This window comes from Carassius auratus, chromosome 31 (genome assembly GCF_003368295.1).
Source record: "Carassius auratus strain Wakin chromosome 31, ASM336829v1, whole genome shotgun sequence".
Lineage (NCBI taxonomy): Eukaryota > Metazoa > Chordata > Actinopteri > Cypriniformes > Cyprinidae > Carassius > Carassius auratus.
This window is the reverse complement of record NC_039273.1, coordinates 28,131,532-28,152,526: the sequence shown is the minus strand read 5'-3', so window position 1 is coordinate 28,152,526 and position 20,995 is coordinate 28,131,532. Positions and strand designations below refer to the sequence as shown.

The window sequence follows — 20,995 nt, the reverse complement described above, 5'->3', positions numbered from 1 at the left end:
TCGATCTGCGACAGATTATGTACACTCAAGGCTTGTACACTGGCACTGTACACCAAACGACCGAAGATGAACTCGCAAAGAAACATGCATCTCATTGCTAGGAGATGCATGTTTCTTTGCGAGTTCATCTTCGGTCGTTTGGTGTACAGTGCCAGTGTACAAGCCTTTAGTGTACATAATCTGTCGCAGATAGACATTAGGATTTACATGTAGAGGACTACAAATTGGTATCAATACCAAAATATCCTTTTTAAATCTTTGAACTTACTAAAGGCGCTCTTAAATATTGATTAATCTATATGACTCCACTCCTAAGCTTATCAAAATATTTATTAGCCATGGTAAATCAGATATAATCAGCAATGCACTTTTATCTTCCTTCTGCATCTGTGAGCCATGCAACCTCAGCACACGGTCCTGCCAGATGCACAGCCCAAGGAACATGTGTCTCCCTAACCTCAATTTTCCACTTTGTCCATGTTAAACACCTGGTTCCTTCATGGCCTGCCTTCATTGCTCTTGTGTGGTGTGACATTGTGTACTCACCCAGAGGTTCTCTGTAAGTCCGGGATCTGCTTGTTTCTCAGGGTAAAGGCCTCAATGCTGCTCCCTCTATGGTAGTCAGGTTAGGCAGGCGAAGGCTGAGCAGTGGGGTGACAAGTAAGATCCCCTGGCCAGGGTACTGAGATTATGCAGACCACTGTAGACAAATGAAAGAAAACAAATTTAATGATAATGTGAGACTAAATAGAGGCTATCAGAGTAGCTTAAAGCTCTTCATATCGAATAAATGAACTGGAACTGAGCATCTGCTAGAACAATATTTCCACTCCCTTTGGAGCAATCGTGCTCTATCTCTGATGCGTTTACGCACAAACCATATTGCAATGAAGAGTCTGTCTGTGGGATAATATACGCAATATTATAAATGTTATGAGACATGCCAGTACAGATTCAAACTGATTAAACAAGATGGAACTTGTCTTTCACATTGTTTGCCATTTCATAAATGTACAAAAATCATGTAGACTGTAATCAAACACTGGGCGTAATTATATTGATTGGTGATCTACCAGAATGAGGTTTTCTAACAAAATGTGTTGCCTTTAAAACACAGACACCAAAACGGTTAAAAAAGGCATTCAAGACATAAAAATAGCAAAGAACCCAGGTGACAACCACAGGGCTTCATTGTTTGTGCCTGGAGGAGAGTGAACCTTGGCCAGCAGTCTATGATGGAGAAAGAAATATTAATGCTGTAATATTACTATAAGTGTACTATTGCTATTGTTCTGTTCCGTTCATAATCCTAACCCTAAATAGAACAAATATCAAAATGGAATACGACTACAAATTCATGTATTTCTTTGCATGGTATATCCATTCTTTTATTCTACTATGAGAAGATAAAGATGCCAGAAAAAGTCTCTCTGACAAAGACCACAACCGTAAGGTCTTAGTTCTTAGTCATACAATTTGGTTGGCCTTTGTAGTGGCATTCAGGCCTGCTCTCCAAAATCCCATCTAGAGAAGCATGCTTCACCATGTTTTCATGCTCCCTGCCTTGCAGTGAATGCAGCCAAGCTGTGCTCTTCAGCCTCACAATCTAAAATGTGCCCTAGAGCTGGAGATATTACAAACACCATTATGCTTCTCTGCTGCACTAAGACAAGCTTAGCTAATCCAGAAAAACAAGACATTTCTGTGAGGTTGCATCACAGTCTGCAGTGGAGCTCACCCAGGGTAAACACATGCAACACTTCCTCTCAGCCGCAACAACAAAACCTTTCACCAGGGCTCATGTGTATTGCAGTGCACACCAATTCAAGACACCAGACTTTCAAAACGTTTTAACCATACAGTATTAAGTAAGGTTTAATTTGTCTTTAGAATAAAACATGCTGATTAAAAAACCATAAATGATCAACCTTACCGACTAGGCATGGTTTGAAGTATATTTTAGTTGCTAAAATGGATTTCAGCACTTTGTTGTTAGTAAACCAATGGTTTGTTCCAATGGTTTCTACGTATGTTCTAGGCTTATGATGCTTTAGGGAAATGCAGTCCAGCTACAGTATTTATATTGCTTACTCAAAACCCTTTACAAAGGAGCTCACCCACAACAGGTCGTCAAGTGCTCACAAGAGAGACTATTCTTACCACTGAGATGTGCTGTGATGAGGGCAATGATGAGTGCTCGGTCTTAAAAAAAAACATCCAAAATAGAGACCCAACATTGAGCTTTTAGCTAAATGAACAGGCGATGAATTGGAGATGTACAGAGTATAAATAACTGCCTGTAATTATATGACTCCATTTTTTTCCCTGGAAATTATCCTTTGAAAGTACTTGAGGACATGTGGCACATTTTGTCAAAGCTCTCATAAGCTATGCTCTGTGCCACTCCACAGTGTGTGAATTAAAATGTAAAGAGTGACAAGTGAATGCATATTTTCTATTTCAATGGTCTGAGTAATTTCAGCAAAATGATTTCAGTGGAAAATGAGCCATGTTATGTCATGCCATAAATGCATTTCCAACCCCCTTCCCAACATTTTTTGCCAAGTTTGTCTTAAGGTAAAGAGGGTTACAGAACTGACACAGGATATATTATTATGAAGCTGTTTCTACCCTAATCCGTTTACTTCAGTGAGGGAACACAAACTCCTCATAAAAATGAAATCATGCAGCCTGATCAACCAGGTGAAAGTCCTAGTTGTTCAAAAGGATCTTATGTAATATCAAAACACAAACAATTTTTGTTTCCAGTTCAATTATTAATGTGTGTTGCATGCTAAGATGTAAAGTCACAATGACAGATTTGTCTTTTTTTTTTAAATAAATGTATATACATTTTTAGAGAGATCTGTAGAATATGAGTCACAGAATTTCAGATAACGATTTATACAGGCAGTTTATTGGGCACATCCTGGCCAGCAACCAGTGTAGCTCAGTGCATTTAGCCTTATTTACACTCATCTGGCTTGAATATTGCATGTGGTCAGCGACCACATCCTTTGAGTAAAATTTGTCAAGGAGATGAGCCTTCCTGTTGCCTCACTTCCACAACATTATTCAGGGTGCTAAAAAATTAATGCAGAGTAATACTGGAAAGTTAGCAAGATCATTTGAGGTGGCGTTAAGAACCTAAATGTATCACGGAGGAGGAAGGGTCCTGGGGCTAGAAGAGCTGTCATCATTCTGACTCGCCACTCATCGTACCAGCCCTGCAACCATGGGAACCAATGTGCACTTTGTCAGGAGCACCTGCCTCACCCTGACACCTCCATTGCGCTCACCGCTTTCTCTCATTTCCTCTTTTACTCATTCTCTTTTAAACCTCTTTTCCTCTGCTCGTGTATCATTTTGCATTCTCTTGCATGACTGATGAACTATGAAGCCATCCTTTTTCAAATCTGAGCCTCTTTTTACTTGAGGAAGTCAGTTTAATGAAGCCCAGCTGGAGACAAATAATAGGGTGAGGAGGAAGTGTTACTAAACAGAATAGATCAACCCAACACCAGTCAAATCCTCGTCCATGGATTGTCATCGATATGTGCAACTATTAACAACTACATGAACAAATCCACACTTTTGACCCTCACAGCATCACAAGTTTTCCCCATCTCGCACTCTCCTCCTCCTCCATAATTAATACCATTCTTTTTAATAAAAACTCTTAAGACTCACTGCCTTTGTGTCTCTTTAATAGGACTTGTAGCTCCAGGCACCATATAGAGACAATGCAATTACCTTATATTTAATGGGGCAACTTAAAAATTTATGGAAGGAAACTGGAAAGTACTTTTGACAAATGACACTACCAACAAAGGTGACAGCTCCCTCCTTCGGCTTAGTCTTAAAAAAGAACGCAGAAAAAAGGAAAGGATCCCGTTAAACCATCACATGTCTCCCAGCGCAAACAAACAAATCAGTAGGCTCTGTTGTTCTCCTTCAGCCCCAGCTGCACACAATCCACCACCAACCCCCCCCCCCCATTCCATCTTTCTCTTTGCTTCCTTCCACCCTTTGATTCCCATGCCTCTTCATTACAGGGCGTTTAAATGGAAAGAGCACCTCTGATGGGTGAGTGCATCAGTGAGGAATTTGGCGTATAGTTGTGGTCATGACATCAGAGTCACACATTTTATTATTGGGTGGTGAGTGTTCCCCTGACGGCTGGGGTCCAGTGTCATGTTACCCCTCACAAAAGCCGGGAAATCGGGCTAAGTGGATTTCCTGACTGCACATGCTGACTTGTACTCAAATTAGCTCCAATGGCAGGCCAAAATAAAGATCTGAAATAAAAGTGGCAAGATTGGTTTTCTGTGCTTTTAACTAATATGTCTGATCTTCGCAGCAGATTGAGAAAGGGTTCGCTTCTGGTCAGTGGGTTGGCCATTCGATCATCTTTGTACTCTGACAGAAGAACTACTTTCACATGTGACATGGTTTTTATGGTCAATCCAGATGGGACCTTCCCATCTGAACAGTATCTACGAAATAAAAGTAAAATACAGAGGCAACTTAACAACAATACACATACAAAACATTTCTATAAAAAATATATAAGATTTCTTAATAATAAAAAATGTGCACAGCAACCATTATAGCATGGCTGCAACGTCAAGAACAAATTAAATGCTTTGCAAACATTTCAAGATAATAAATGGCACATATAACAGAATCAGCCAGATACCCCTGTGGAAAATTATGTTTGGTATTCAATGACTTATGAGTTGTCCAATCTTAAAAGGCAAGAAGTTGATTTATTGCTTATGACTAATTTGAAACATCATGAGGCAAATACCTCTAGTGGTGTTATAGTCAAACAAAACAGCTGAAACAAAAATATTTAAGTCTCATAGTTTATTGTGATTTAGATGAGCTATAAAGCCCTAATCACACACCGTCAATTAGGCAAAGTTCCAGTGGTAGTGCTGTCTCCATTGCTTGTTTATCTAAAGAGTCAGCGGAACCATATGACCAAGAACGAGGCACAATGAGCATCTCCTCAATCCAGCAGGTGTAGAAGAGCTGGGCTTTCGCTCTGTAATCAGCGCATTGGGAGACAGGATTTGGGCTGCAACAAATTGGAGCCACATGGTGTTTAATGGCCATTAATCACACAGTGCCATGGCCATCTTGGGCAAGCCACGACAGTCGCCCCCAGAGTGAGCTAATCAGTGTCATCTTCTCCAGCTCTTTGCATCACTGTGCATCTGACTTTTAGGCCCAGACTGAAAGGGGGAAGTGACATTTACGTCATTGGGGGATGAGTGGACCAGTTACCATCCTTGTCACCCCTTTCACAAGCAGCACTCTTTTCAGATCAGAGGTGGGCCTCTGTGAAGGAATGGTGCCAGCATCAGCATGAGTCCATCCGCTGCCAAGAGAACTCTCCCCTGAGATTGAAATAGGGGCAGTGTGACTTATATCACACAAGCTGAGAACATTACGTTGGGTGTGATAGTAACAGATCCGTAACAAGCACCCTGAGAGAATGGCTTGAGGAACCCATATGTAGAGCACCCCATCCCAGCCTTCACGCTGGCCAAGGGCCAAAGAAGAACCTCTCCTCGAGGATCACTGCAAGGTCACTGGGTTCAGCTGTCTCTTTTGCCGTGTAAGGGGGGTCCGCCCACTTGTCCTTCTGTTCTTCTCTCTCCTTCCTCTACTAAAGAAAAACAAGAGCAGATTCTCCACGATAATACCGTGAGTCAAGCTCACTCTATCTGTTCCAATCTCCATGCTGTTATACAAGTCAAGAAGCTGGCGCTGAGCTGGTGTCTGACTCAGTCTGTAAAACACATCCAGGCCCCGTCTGTCCAGTTTCCACTCATTTTCTCTCTAACATGCCTTTTCACCAATTTACTTCAGCCGAGAGGGAGGGCGGTTGTTAAAAGTACCCAGGCAGTTTGGTGGGGACTTTGACACAGCAATGGCAGCTATTTGGGCTGAAATGAGAGCTTTACGGCTGTGTAATTGATGGGCTCGGGCAGCAAAACCACCGCACAGAGCCATTACCCTGTGAGAGACATGCACTCCTTTTATAGAAGCCCACCATATATAAACATATCAACTCAAGGTTGAGGAGTCCGGAGACTTGATGCAGCAGTGGCTATTAACACCCAATCAGCAATGGCACCAGTCAGAATGAAACACAAAATAACACATTTGCCACCTTTCTGGTTTTCATTGAAAATACAACATTCCAGATTGTTGGCTAGAGAGTAATGGGAGAGTAATATAGTGTACGATTTCCTGTTAAATTATCTGAGGTGATGCTAGACATCCTTATTCCTGGATATTAGGTATTGCAGCAGGAAGCGGGTCTTCCTGTAATGGTCTTTGATAGGCCTGTAGTGAGAAACCAGCTGCTTTCAGTAGCATCCTCTAACCAATAACCCACTGCTTTCTCCTAGGGGGGTAAACAGCACTTCCTGTGCAGCAGTCTTGTAACACGGCACCACTCCTTCCATCCCCTCAAACCTAACTCTGACTTTCAGTCTTGATGTATTGTTAAATTTCCTGAAACCTGTATTACACAACTCAGAAGTGAAGAATGTTTATATAATATTTCCTTCTATACATCAGAAAGAACTCAAAGAGTCAATGTTTTTGACTCAAGAGTCAAATTTCAATGCAGCTTAATAGCTGGGTTTCCATGAGAAATCAGTTCTACATCTGCAAAGCACAATTTTCTGTAATTCTAGAGAGAATAGGCTACATTACTGCCAGAACAGTTGGTCAGACATAATGTCATTAGCTGACATTATAGTATATTCTATTTGTTAGGTTATTGATATAGGAACTGTTGTAATTATCTAATATAGAGCGATAGATGGCTAGAACAAAAGAAGGATAGATAGCTAGAATTCTGAATTTGGTAAAACCAGTGAGTAGGCTTGCTGCAACAGTTGGTGTTGACACTGTTACCAGTGTTAAGCTGCAACACTGGCACAGTCCCACTGTCTGTTTTTTTTTTTTGTAACAAAAATCTCTTCAAAAAACCCAACTACAATTGAAAACTGAACGTGGCTGCTCAATGCAGTCGCATCACAGGTCAGCAGCAAGAGTCAGATTTCATTAATGTGATTTTGAGCTGACCGACAAGAAGAGTGAAGTGAGACATGGCGGATGGCGTAAGATTTTTTTACATTAACATCAAGTTGTATGCCATGCCTGCGAGCTTTCTTATTTCTTATTTACTTGGTGACACAGGGTTTAATTTTTCAAACTTTGTGTAAGTTATATAAGGCCTATAGCTTGGTGCATTTTTATTTGGTTTGTAAACAAAAGTGCTTTGTTAATCAAATTTCCTCACTGTCACAACACTACAGAGTGACAAGCAGGCTCCGAGGAAGTCAAGGAGTTTCCCTCTAAAGGAAGTTGCTCAAGACTTTTCTGTAAACCCAATGACATTTTTTATGAACTAATATATGCTTCAGTCTAGGTCAAAAGGTGACTCTTAAGTCCAGGAACTAATGCAAGATTCCTTCTCACACTAATTACTCATGATCACACTTCTAGCAAGAGACACTTCCAAGAAAAGGAGTATAGCAGCTGTTAAACGTAAGAAAGAGTTCTGGGCCTACTTGAACAGCACTTTATGGAACATAAAGAGTACATTAGACTTCCTGTTGTTTTTCTGAAACGTGAATCTAGCATTGCTATACCACAAACACGGAGGAAAAAATTTCCAGGGGATGAAGTGCTGATTGACCACTGCAGGGATAACAGTGCCATGGTCATAGCATTCTCTGGCTTTTGATATCCACTCTGCTGTGTCTGCACTGAGCTGTTTTTAAACCAACACCAGAGTCAAGGAGGCTGTGCTGCTGCTGGAAGCCCTTCTTCAAGACAAAGTGTTTCCTGAGAAGAACTGATGGTGGTTAATGCATAAATGTGTCGCTTACACACTGCAAAAGAGCAATATGCTCATTCGACCTCAACCGTGCTCCATTTCCAACTACACAGGAGGATTTTACCCATGATCAGAGAGTATCACCAAGTCATTAACTGAACTGAGAAAATTTGACATTTTGCGGCTCTCCCCTAAGACCCAATAGAATAATATTATTACTGGAGAGAAAGTGCCCTGCCCTCCAACCACTCCTATAATTAAGAGTGAATACAGGCCACGGGGGATGATCCTGGGGGCCAAGAATATCAATCAGTCACCCCACAGTGTTTCTCTGGGCTCTGCTGGCTGGCCCACATTATACAGAACACAAGCCTGTTTGCTCTGTGGCGCCTGTCCCTTTAACTGTCATTCTGCGGGAGACAGACATGCGCGGGAGATAACAACAGCCCCTCCGAAAGCCTCCTGATGCATTAATATTGAAGTGCAGGACTAAAGTGGCCCACTACAGTCAAGTCTGGCATTCAAGGCCACATAATCTAGCGGAAGTAGAGAGGGAGGGAGAGCCTTTTGAGCCACTTGAGTCCTAAGGTTGTATTTCCAAAAACAGGACTCTGCCTTTATGCTTTGCCTGTGGGAAGAGCTTGTAAAGTAGCTTGTGTCCCACATGCACAATAACACAGCCAGAGTCACACCTCGTCAGCTTTCCCAGGAATTGCCATATTTCCTTTCTCCACCAGAAAAAACAATCAAGAGTCTCGCTCTACTGACACCAACTGCGAACAATTCTTGATACTTAGATCTTTATCAGAGAAGGGCCGTTCCTACAAATTGGGTCTATCTGTGTAATGCGATTAAAGCCTTTACTTCCAGGAATCTGACAGGGAGACAAAGCGTCTTTGGTGTCTGGCTCAAGTGCTGAGGGTGGAACTATCACAGCTGTGTGAGGAAAAAGAGGAAGCCACTGTGGCATCATAATTATGGCATCTTCAGTAAAATAACAGCATCTCCATTTCCTCTTCATAGCTGCTCTTCACCTCTGGCTATGTGCCTTTGACACATCGGCTGGCCAATATAAGATAACTTTTCAGATGCGTTTTTTGGTGGTCACTTCTAAAAGTCTTTTTATTCCTGTAAATTGAAAAAAATTGTACAGATAGAAAAATATTTTAAATATTCACTAGGGCTATCGCAATACCGAGCTATTGACAAGCAAACCGCAGAAAAATGCAAGAACCGCAGCAACAGCAATTTTTGTGCATTTTCTTTTTTCATAGGGTTATGCCCTTCTCGTTTTACACTTACAAAGGCTCTGTACTGAGCATGTTTGATTACTTGCGAGTCATATATATGTGAAAATAAGTTGCAATGTTCAAGGAAAGCCATATCTCTGTTTTAGCATTGACGCAACGGTCAGCTGATCCTTCTTACATGGCACTCAAAGTTAAAATGATTTCAACAGTGCTTTTCATTATGTCTGATGACGTGTAGTTAAATGAACAGTTTAAAGACTCACTCAAAGACCTCACTTCCTTGCTGCAACCTTGTGGTGCAACAATCTTACTGCACTTACTGCCACCCGTCTAGAACGCGCACAGGTGGAATATCAATAGAAAGTCTCTTGTCCATTCAGATTCAAGGATCAGAACGAACCGTTATACATATAGGCTAATAATAGCGTAACAATCTTATTGTTAGGTTTATGTTCTGTTATTTGGATCATTATTTTGTCATTCTCAAAATGTTTGTTTACTTCACTTCCTGTTTCGCTATTTGGTTTCGGTTTCATTGGTTTCTAGATATGACCTCAGTGTATTATGTGGATATTTTGATTAGTGCTAAATATCCATCACCTGCTTTCAAATGGAGCGGCACTTAATATACAGAGCCGTAGTTCGCTGACAAGCTATGCAATGGTGATAATACCGTGAACCTTGCTATTGAGCCACTCAAAATTACCTTAAGGGAAATTTCTTCATCGCAACAGCCCTAATGTACACCTATAATTGCAATCAAATCATCTGGTCCTTTTCAGCGTGCAAGAAGTGGCTAAAATAATAATTATTCAACAATTTTGGCCACAACAATATTTTGGTGCCTTACAAATGGAACGGAAGGCTGTTTTTACCCTCAGAGTAAAAAAAAAAAAAGAAAAAAGAAAAAAAAAGAAGGCAATTAAAAAAAGAGAGAAATAAAGCCATATTGTGAAATATGAAGTCAAATGGTGAGATATAAAGTCATAATTACAAGAAAGAAAATTCCATTAAAAAAGAGATTAAGTCAAAATTGTGTGAATTTTTTTGACTTTTTTTATATAAATATTTGTGAGAAATATATATTTTTTATAGATATAAGATATTGATATTTAAGTCAAAATTATGAGAGAAAAAAAAATCTGAGATATGAAGTTAAAATAAATAAATTCTGAGATATATATAGTTATAATATTAGACAAATTCATAATTACAAGATATAAAGTCAATTATGAGAAAAAGTGGTAACTCTCAGATTTAATTAATAATTAGGAGAAATACAGGTGTGATTCCGGGATATAACAAATTATGTTGTGAGATATAAATGATGTCAGAAATAACTTTGTATTTTTTTTTTTTTTACTCAAGAGTCAGAAACAGGCTTCTATGGATCTGATGTAAAGAGGTTTCCAGTGAAAGAGAAGTGTCAGACAACAATGTATTAATTGTCTCCTTATCTATATCTGCCGGTCTCTATCCCTGAAAAGGCCTCAAGTGTGCACACACAATGAGTGGCTTTGCACTTCTGAGGAGCTGCTGAAATCAGAGCGAAATAGGAGATATTACATGAAGGGAATACACAAATGTGACCTGTGATTTTGCTGCATTTACTAATCCTTTCCATCGAGTTGTTCAAGGCACTAAAAGATAACTGAAAAGATAGCACTAACATTACAATCACAGAAAGTCAGTGAATGCACAATCTTGGGTGACATACCAGGTTGCAACGCTGAGATCCACACAGCGACTACTACTGTTGAGGCCGGAACTGTGCCAATGACGTTGGAGGAAGTGGTAATGTAAAGGTGCGAACTCAACTCCCACAAGACTGGAGATACAACACCACAACAGTGCAGGCGACTGATTCGCTCGCACACACGTACACATCTGCCCACATGCAAGAGCAAATCTCTATAGCTCTCTTTGAGCGAGGAAACAGAGGAAGTGAGGTGAAGAATGATGAATTGTTTTTTTGTTCATTTGCTCTGAATAGAGGGTCAGGCCACCAGTTTCCCAGCCATGGAATTAGGGTCTCCACACACACTTGAGCTGAGAACAAACACTGATTAACAGTTCGAGGCCTGGAAACTCTGGGTACCACCTGAGGAAACAGAAATGGAGGAACAGGCCAGAAATTTCCCCAGACGAAATACTACCCATGGAAAAGCTGGGCACGAGCACGTAAATACACATATTTGCGCAAACAAGCGCAAAGCACTTTCTGATGGCATTGTCATTTTTTTCTTTCTCTTGTTGTGAGTCCCTTTGAGGAATTATTTTTCCAAGCTACTCGGAAAGTGGAAAATCAAGCAGCTCTCTGGCATTTTCCACATCTGTCGTAACATGACGAGTCCTTTCCCCGGGCATGTTCATTTCCAAAGGCATGTCCGTACTGTAATCTGACCATTAATTTCCATTTCTAAAAAACACAAATACATCACAAAAGCAGCACAGTGGGGATGGAATCGCTTATTCACAATTTCTCAGCCTCTCCCAGCACTGGGATGAAACCCCTCAATACGAAATTAAGATAATTGTTTTTCCAGTTCCATTGACATGCAGCTGAGCCTTTCCGTGTGGCCGTGTCTCCGGCTCAGCTTGTTCCATATCATGTTTGTACCGTGCCTGCATGAGTCACATGTGATACTGGGGAGCCATGAACAGCTAAAAAAGATAGCTATTTGGCTACAGGTTTGCAGATTTCCCTGTGAACCCCTTAAACAATCACCAAATAAAAGCCAAATGAGACTGTAATGATGCAGACCTCATTACAGACCAAATCTACATTGACTGGCATATTGAAACTACAATATTAGTAAATAATAACAACAACAACAAATTTAGAATGTGAGGCATATTGCAGTTTAGTGAGCCAGATATTGATTCAAGGACAGTTTTAACTGATTCAGTAAATTTATTTAGTAAAGGATTCATTCAGATGAATCCATTCAGTACAGATTTTGTGAGCCTTTTTGAATGATTCATTAAAAGGAATCAGTAACTGAATAAAAATAAGTTATTGACTATACATTGTAAATAAATGATACAGTAAAAAGTACCAAGTCATAAGAGTCATTTGTTATTTATTCAAAATACACTGGTCAAGTTGTATGTTTATGATTCACAAAAGAAAGCCGGGTCATAAAAGTCATATGTTTGTAAATCGGACAACAATTGATATGCTGTATGAATGTGATTCACTAAAAATAACCACATCACAAGAATTGTTTATGTGTGAATCGCCCTACACTTTGCAGGCAGAATAGAAAAAAGTGTTTTCTTGTTAATTTTTTTAGTACATTTTATTTTTATCTCATCACATTTAATTCAAGCAGTAAACTCAAATTCACTACTCCGGTTTCTCATTTTTTGCATAACTTTCAATTCAACACAAGAGTCATTCTAAAAGCTAAAAACTATTGTCTCACAAAAAACAATGCCTATGCAAAGACACAAATAAAATGCTCCAGTCTGAACGGCCATTGCAATTTCAACAAGCCCTTTCTACCTTCTGATTTCGATCTTCAAAACACGTCTGCCATATTCAAACAACTCGAACATTCATTTCACCTGACAGACACGAAACCCTTTTTTCAGTTTTCCGTGCACAGGAAGATGTAACTGTGGATGAGAGGAAAGTACAGTTGATGTCATAAACTGACTCTCAAGGGGAAAGCCCTGTCTTACAGAATCAGATCCAGACAATGAAGTTCTTACTTCAGCCCTCTGTCCTGAAGTGTGGGGCAAATAACAAAGAAAGACGAAAAGAGGGATGAGCCTACAAAATCCCGAGTTATGAGTGTGTTGCGTAACACCCAGGATGCCCTGTTTTGTGTCTCTGACAATGCAGAACCTCCTCGCAGATGGAGGGGATGAGGTGACACTGAGGTCCACCGCCTAACTCTGTTGAGAACCTCGCGGTGAACTCTGGCAGCGTTTGCATGAGTTACATAACAGATGCTGTGCTGTCCTCGCTGGGGTGGAGGAGTATACAAACTGCACTGTGTGTGTGTGTGTCAGAGGGTGGAGGGGTACACTAGCTTCTCTGTTAAGAGTCTGAGGTCACTGCTGGCCCCCATCACAAACAAGTCCTCATCATCTGGCCTTGAGCGGGAACGCACACCATGAGGCCTCTTGAATGTTTAAGTGTGTACTGTACGTTTGCTGTTTGTGTACATCTCCTAAGGGTGTGTACGGATCCCAGGAGGGCTTGTTTGTACGTGTGTATTTACATTTATCCTGGAGACACATTAGACTAGGGGTAAGAGAAATAAATAAACACAAACAAACCGCATAGGCAAATCATGGCCGTTTTCTATATTTTCTTTCTTAATGAAGCCAAAACGGATAGGCTATCTTGCAGCTTATGTCTAACTGCCTCACTATATTTACATGTGCTGTTATAATCGAGCTACAGATTCTATTAAACTGTCCAAGAATACTTGCATAATTGAATATTTGAAAGATTAAATTCATATTGTATGGTCATCTCCGTCGGTAGCCCAATGTCTTACGATTATCATAACTACATGCTGGACAAAGCCGAGCTACAACTACATTATCTAGGGCTGTTAGTTCGCCTTGGAAAAGCTGGAATGGTCTACCAAAAATAAAAATAATTTAATAAAAACAAATATATATATATATTATATATATATATATATATATATATTATATATATATATATATATATATATATATATATATATATATATATATACACACACACACATATATTATTATTTTTTTTTTATCTTAATTAATAATAATAAACAAACATAATATCAATATTTGTAAATGCTGCAAGTGAGTTACAATACAAAAAGTATAATAATTGCAAAGATTTGCTACATGTAAGTGTTAGTGTAGGTTAGTTATTAGTGTAGATAAACTTTAATAGATTAGCAAAAAATTACAATCTAAATGTAAAAAATACAACAAGTGAACATGGACAATTAAATATTTAAAAATGCCAGATATTTATAAATTACTAGTTATAGTCTGTCTAATGTTTATTTTAGGTTCAGTTTCATTAACTTTCTTAGTAAGCACGCAGTCAGTAATATTTGCCACCCAGGAACTCAAAACTGCTAAAGCCATCTAGCTAAAATATAGTTCTGCTGTAAATATAGAACGGAACAGTCAAAGAATTTGGAATCTGTCACATTAACCAAACCTGTTACCTGTTTCACGTCATTGACACACAGTTTGAGATGAATATATTGCAGAAGGACACCTAAAGGCTACGTAACTTATGATGCTTTCCGAAAATGATCTGAGAGCTGCTAAATGAGCCACATCACAGCTGCACCTGACTAACACATGTTGCTATAATCTGAAAGTAGCTCAGGATAAATTTAGAACAGAACAAACAAATAACACCAAAAATGGGTTGTTACCCTTCTAAAGCAAAACCAAGCTGATCCCATTTTAGCCCAGATTAGCCATTCATCGACTTTCTATCGCGGAGTTGTACTGTAGTGAAATGCAACTACGTCAAATCTGTTCAAGGATCTCGGACGTAGACGTCACACATTCTGAGTGTGTTAATACGGATTTCAAAGAAAAAAGCCCCGATACCATTGTTACTGTGTAAGATAGATAGCTAAATGAATTCAAGGCACGACCATGTATTTGCTGAATAAGCCTGATTCAATATCCACTGCACTGCATATGAAATGTGAATTTATATATATATATATGACACAGATCATACAAGCATATGACTTCTAGAAGGTCCAGTACTTGTAGAAGAGCCATTTTGGATTGTGTTGCCTGTATTACGTCTACAGGACATGATTTTGTGGTATCGTTCTAGTCAAAATATGTTCTAACAACCATAAATCCACCCATTTCAAGCACTAACAACGAAATAACACTCAAACCGAAGTCTGGCTTAGAAACCCTTTGTCCGCCCTGTATATTATGCAACCAATCCTCTTCCATGACACATTAGAAATGTATCAACAGTTCCTTTTTGATTTTCCATCACCAAAAACACTTAACCCGTGTTTAATTACTTTTGGAACAACAAACGCTGAGCAAATGACTGCCTGACCTGCCAGCTCATGAGGACAGAGTATATTGCACGCATTATGTCCTGTTGCATTGCATGAGGGGAAACGGAGCATGGCAGCTTTTTATATTACTATTAAACGAGCCATGAAGGGGCCACACTAAGTTGTCTCGGAAAGAGGCCCCCAGTCAGGAATGTAGTGGCTGTGCCGCCCAGGGCATCTGCGCGCTGGAGCCACCTCACCGGAGGAATTTCCAGCGTTCTTATAAAACTGATAATGGGATGTGTATCAGCAGGAGTGGAAAATCAGAGGTGCGTTACGAGGTTTTCCACATTCCTCCCTCTCCATGGGCCAGACATGTGTGCCCTTGTATATGCTGGAGCCTGAGTGTGTGATGATCTCTCAGTGTGTTTATGTCTACCTGCTGATGGGATATCCCCACAGGCAGTCCACTTGTGTTGTTTAACACCGACAGTGTTTGTTTGTATACGCTGCAATACTTACAATCGATGTGGAATGCCATAAGGCATTTTATGCAAACATGCAGATTGAATCAAGTCTAGACATTTTTATATATATATATATATATATATATATATATATATATATATATATATATATATATATATATATATATATATATATATATATATATATAAAATAAAAGGTTGGGGTCAGTAAGATTTAAAAAAATAAATTTTTAAATAAGGTCTCTTTATGCTCACTGAGGCTGTATTTATTTGATTAAAAAGATTGTGAAATATTATTACAATATAAAATACCTGTTTTCTGTTTTAATCTTTTTTTTTTATTATTATGTCATGGCAAAGCTGAATTTTCAGCCTCCATTAGTCCAGTCTTCAGCTTCACACAAATCATCAGAAATCACTCACAAACATTTCTTATTATTATTTTTTATAATTGTAATGTCGAAAATGTTTTTCGTGGAAACCGTGATACATTTCACAACTGATTGATTGATTGATGAACAGAATGTTCTAAAACATTACAAATGTCTTAATTGCTATTTTTTTATCAATCAATGTGTCCCTTGGCTGAACTATTAATAATATATAATTCTTTTTAAATATTTACAGACCTCAAAACATCTGAATGATAGAGTAAATCAAACTCATGGCTACTGAGGTTTCATTGACTAATGTAACAATGACTGGCTCTACCAACTGGCAATTTTAATACAATCAATAGCAAAGCCAAAAACTGATACCCTCCCTTTTCTCTAAGGAAGGCCATTTTTGCTTTCCAACCTGGACAGCTTCGGCCATCTCCATGGTTGATAAATGTAGACAGAATACAAAATAACAGATCTAGTTTCTCCACTGGCTGAACGGCCTTCCTGCTCAGCCTTTGTTTGGTGTGACTGTACGCGATGGATGAGTAGGCAGACTCCTCTCCTCGGTATCACAGAGAGATCTCCATAACTGAAATTGAGAAACGAATGATCTGAACCACTCTCAGCACAGTGGGCATATGAGGATCGGGCCCTCTCCATTACAGACTTTCACAACAATTTTGTTTCCCAACAATGTTCCTTTTCCTGAGATAAGTTTAAGGGAGTTACTAATGTTTCATTTCATGCAATTTATCTTAATGCAGTAGCTTGGGACAAAAGCCTGATGGCTAGATATGGATTACATAAATATGGTAAATATTTTTTGTTATAAACTACATGAACAAACAACATGCAATGTGTGATTTAACTTCTGGCTTCAGACTAAGCATGCCAATTATCCATACCTACAACAAAAAAAGTTAATATTTTTTATTACATTACATTGTATTCATATATTTATTTCATTTAATTTATTTAACACTACCGTTCCAACGTTTAGGGTCACCTACAGTTTTTATTATTACTTTATAAATTAATAAAATAATACATAATTTAGCAAAGGACTGATTAAAATGGTAATTAAATTGAAAAATGAATTAATGTCACCACAGGAATAAATTACTTTTTTTTTTATTAGAAGAGTTATTTTAAAATTACATAATATTTGACAATATTACTGTATTTGTAATCAAATAAAAAAAAATCTTATAGACCCATTTTGTGTAGTACCTGAGAAGAAGGGTTTACTTAATTGAGAAGTATTTACTTTAATAAAATAACTAGTATATTCATAGAACATTATGATATTTTAGTGGTATCAGCTACTGAAATTCTGTTATCAGAAAAATCCTAGTTGATGCTGAAAACTGGTAAAATAAAATAAATAAATAAATCTCCATATTCAGACATTAAACATTGATGCTTACCAAGGGCAGAGGTCAAAAGGCAGTGATGTAAACCATAAACAGCCAAGCTATAATGTTCATAGATAAGTGTCACTGCCCACAGCAGTATGTAGTCAGATCTGTGTCGCGCTGTAATGAGGGCTGCAATGCTAGCGGCAGTTTTTCTATTTCTTTCCTCTGTCCTCCTACTTACTTACACACTCCTGTCTCTCCATCTACACACATAACATGTACCCCACGGCAGCATTAACAAAATCCTGTGGTTTTAAATAGAGCAGCACAAATCTCAGTCACAGCAACCCACGGCTGCTGCTTCTCATCTGCCTGCAGATTTTTGTTTTCCCATTTCCTTCCATTTCTTTTCTGTCTATTCTTTCCCTCTGACTCAAGTCATGGCTCCTTCCATTCACAGACTAAAAATATAAGTGAGGCCCCTCACCTTGCCTCGGTGTCAGCGCGTCAGAGTGTCAGTGGGCTGAATAAAAGTCAGCTGCTCTCTTCTCTTTAGTGGCTGAAGAATTCAGGTGGGTTTCATTACACTAACCTCTCTCTCGCTCTCTTTTTTTCTCTCCATATGATGTCTTAGCTGACCCTAGGCCTGGGCTAATGTCAGTGGGCCATCTGTGATAGGAACCCTAGGGCCCAAGTGGCTGCCTGCCCACTTCCTGAGTTCAGCCCACACACTGGGCCTGGCCAATGCTATGGCTGCACACACATACAGTATGATGCAGGCAAACACATACAGACACAAATAACGCTGCTGGCGATGCACAGTACACATGCACAACACTGAAATCTACATCAACCTGCTAAAGTCAAGGGGTCAGCATGCATTAACTTTCTGCCCACTATCTGCTGCTTTGCTTGTGTTCAAATATGCATTGCATTCAAGTCGTAAACAGCATAAATAACAACTATACAGTCATCTAGGTCAAATTTTAAAACCAATCATGATTTTAAACCTCAACACTGAGTCCTGTCTCTTCCACCTTTTCGCTCTCGCTGAAGTGTGAGTCACAGAGTGCTTGCCCATTTGGCTCAGGTTGGGTAATCCAGGTCTCACAGTTTGCTACAGATCTGGCATTGGCCAGGACCGAACATAAGGTATGGAGAGCTTTGCCCAGTCGGAGCTCAAGCCACAGACACAGAGAGGGGACGCAGTAAGGGTCTGTCCAACCTCCATCCACACACCTCCACACTCTTCTGGCACTCGGATCAGTGACATTTGCGTCACAAGGCACAGCTAGAGTTGGTTTTGAATGAAAGCTTAAACATTCATTATGAAAACCTGGCCATCCTGTTTTCGATAAAACCCGAATTTTCACTGAATTTACTCATTTTGTGGTTTCGAATGACAGCAACTGTACATTTCAGCAAATATTTTTTTGGCTTTAATTACTGAAAGCAATTAAAAGAATATTAAATGGTGTGTGAGTGTGTGTGTGTATACATATATATAAGCAAACAAAAATGTATGAGCCATGTCTTTTAGCTGTACAAAATATAAATAGACATATTTGTACATATAAAATCTGATTTCATATTTTCATATTATATTACATTATATCAATGTAGCTATAGTACAAAATATAATATATAAAAAAATTAATTTGAAAAGATTTTTCTGTTCTCACTAAAATACTAAAGGAAATGAAAGAACAATATGGGAGATGAACTGAAAAAATATGAATCCAAAAGGAATTATTAAGAAAAGTATTAAAATGACAGTGGCTACTGACACTGATTACTGAAAGTTTTAGTGAAAATAAAAAAAGGTGTTTTAAATGGGCATTGGCTTTTCAGTTACTATAATATAATATAATATATTATAATATAATATAATATACTGTTTTCACCTGCAGTTTTTTAATATTTCTCAATGTAATGTATTAAAGAAAAGAAAAGAAAAACAGGACAATGAAAGGAATAATATAAATGCACTAAAAACAGAAACTGACCAAATTGAAATTTTTATTATACAGTATTGAAGAGGAAGCAGACATCCGCATAATTAATTCATAGAATAACCACATTTACTTACACAAAGGTCAGAGAAGTTAATAGGGGCAGAATGCCAGTCGTGTCACCATGGACACGCTGCCTCTCTCCTGTGCATCTCTCTAATGCCGCTCAGGAAGCAGCCTTGACTTTTAACCCGCACTGATGGTCACTATAGAATCATTCAAGAGTGCAGATGTCAGGAGCCAACAAAATGGGAAGATATTTCATTGCTATATGTCAACACATGCTAAAAAAGGGACCTCTGTGTCAGCAGAGAAAAAAAGCTAATTGTGCAGGAGGAGCAGGTATGGATGTGGTATTGTCTCTTTCACTCCTCTTCAACAGAAAGAGGAGCGCTGTGGCTCAAGGCCACAGAAGATCATTCAGGGGTGCAGGTGACCTCCTCCTGCCATCTGTACGCTGTGCTTCTCCATTCATTTCAGATTTTTTTTGTCTCTAAATGGAGCTGTCTTCAGTTTAGGCATTGAATGGTGGAATTCATCATCAAAACGCCATTTTCTATACTTCTAAGGAATCAGGTCCTTAACTGTAAATGGTTGATTCTAACCAGCATGTGAAGATGCATAACATCCATTTCTGTCTGGAAAGGGATGAAAATGTGTCATGATTAGAAGGAAAATGCATACTAATGTGTGAAAATGAGTCGCGAGCCTTTCGGCGGAGAAACGGTTTCATTAAAGTAAACTGTGAAAAGAGGAAGTGTACAAAGACAGCAAAAGCAGAAACACTGTGTTTTTGACACACAAAAGAAGACAAGGTCATGAATGAGGAGCCGTTCCGCTATACTCTTCAAAGACTGAAAGAATCTTGATGGTTGGTCAGTTATTTATCTAGCATTTTTATGGTTTTAAAGGATCAGTGACATTTGCGTCACAAGGCACAGCTAGAGTTGGTTTTGAATGAAAGCTAAACATTCATTATGAAAACCTGGCCATCCTGTTTTCGATAAGACCCGAATTTTCACTGAATTTACTCATTTGTGGTTTCGAATGACAGCAACTGTACATTTCAGCAAATATTTTTTGGCTTTAATTACTCAAAGCAATTAAAAGAATATTAAATGGTGTGTGAGTGTGTGTGTATACATATATATAAGCAAACAAAAATGTATGAGCCATGTCTTTTAGCTGTACAAAATATAAATAGACATATTTGTACATATAAAATCTGATTTCATATTTTCATATTATATTACATTATCAATGTAGCTATAGTACAAAATATATATATAAAAAAAATTAATTTGAAAAGATTTTTCTGTTCTCACTAAAATACTAAAGGAAATGAAAGAACAATATGGGAGATGAACTGAAAAAATATGAATCCAAAAGGAATTATTAAGAAAAGTATTAAAATGACAGTGGCTACTGACACTGATTACTGAAAGTTTTATTGAAAATATAAAGGTGTTTTAAATGGGCATTGGCTTTTCAGTTACTATAATATAATATAATAATATACTGTTTTCACCTGCAGTTTTTTAATATGTTCTCAGTGTAATGTATTAAAGAAAAGAAAATAAAAACAGGACAATGAAAGGAATAATATAAATGCACTAAAAACAGAAACTGACCAAATTG

General features: G+C 38.5%; 1 pseudogene; it reads right to left on the bottom strand.

Moving 5' to 3' along the window:
- Positions 1–20,995, bottom strand: part of LOC113051055 (transcription factor HIVEP2-like) — a 76,804-nt pseudogene that overhangs the window by 25,045 nt on the left and 30,764 nt on the right.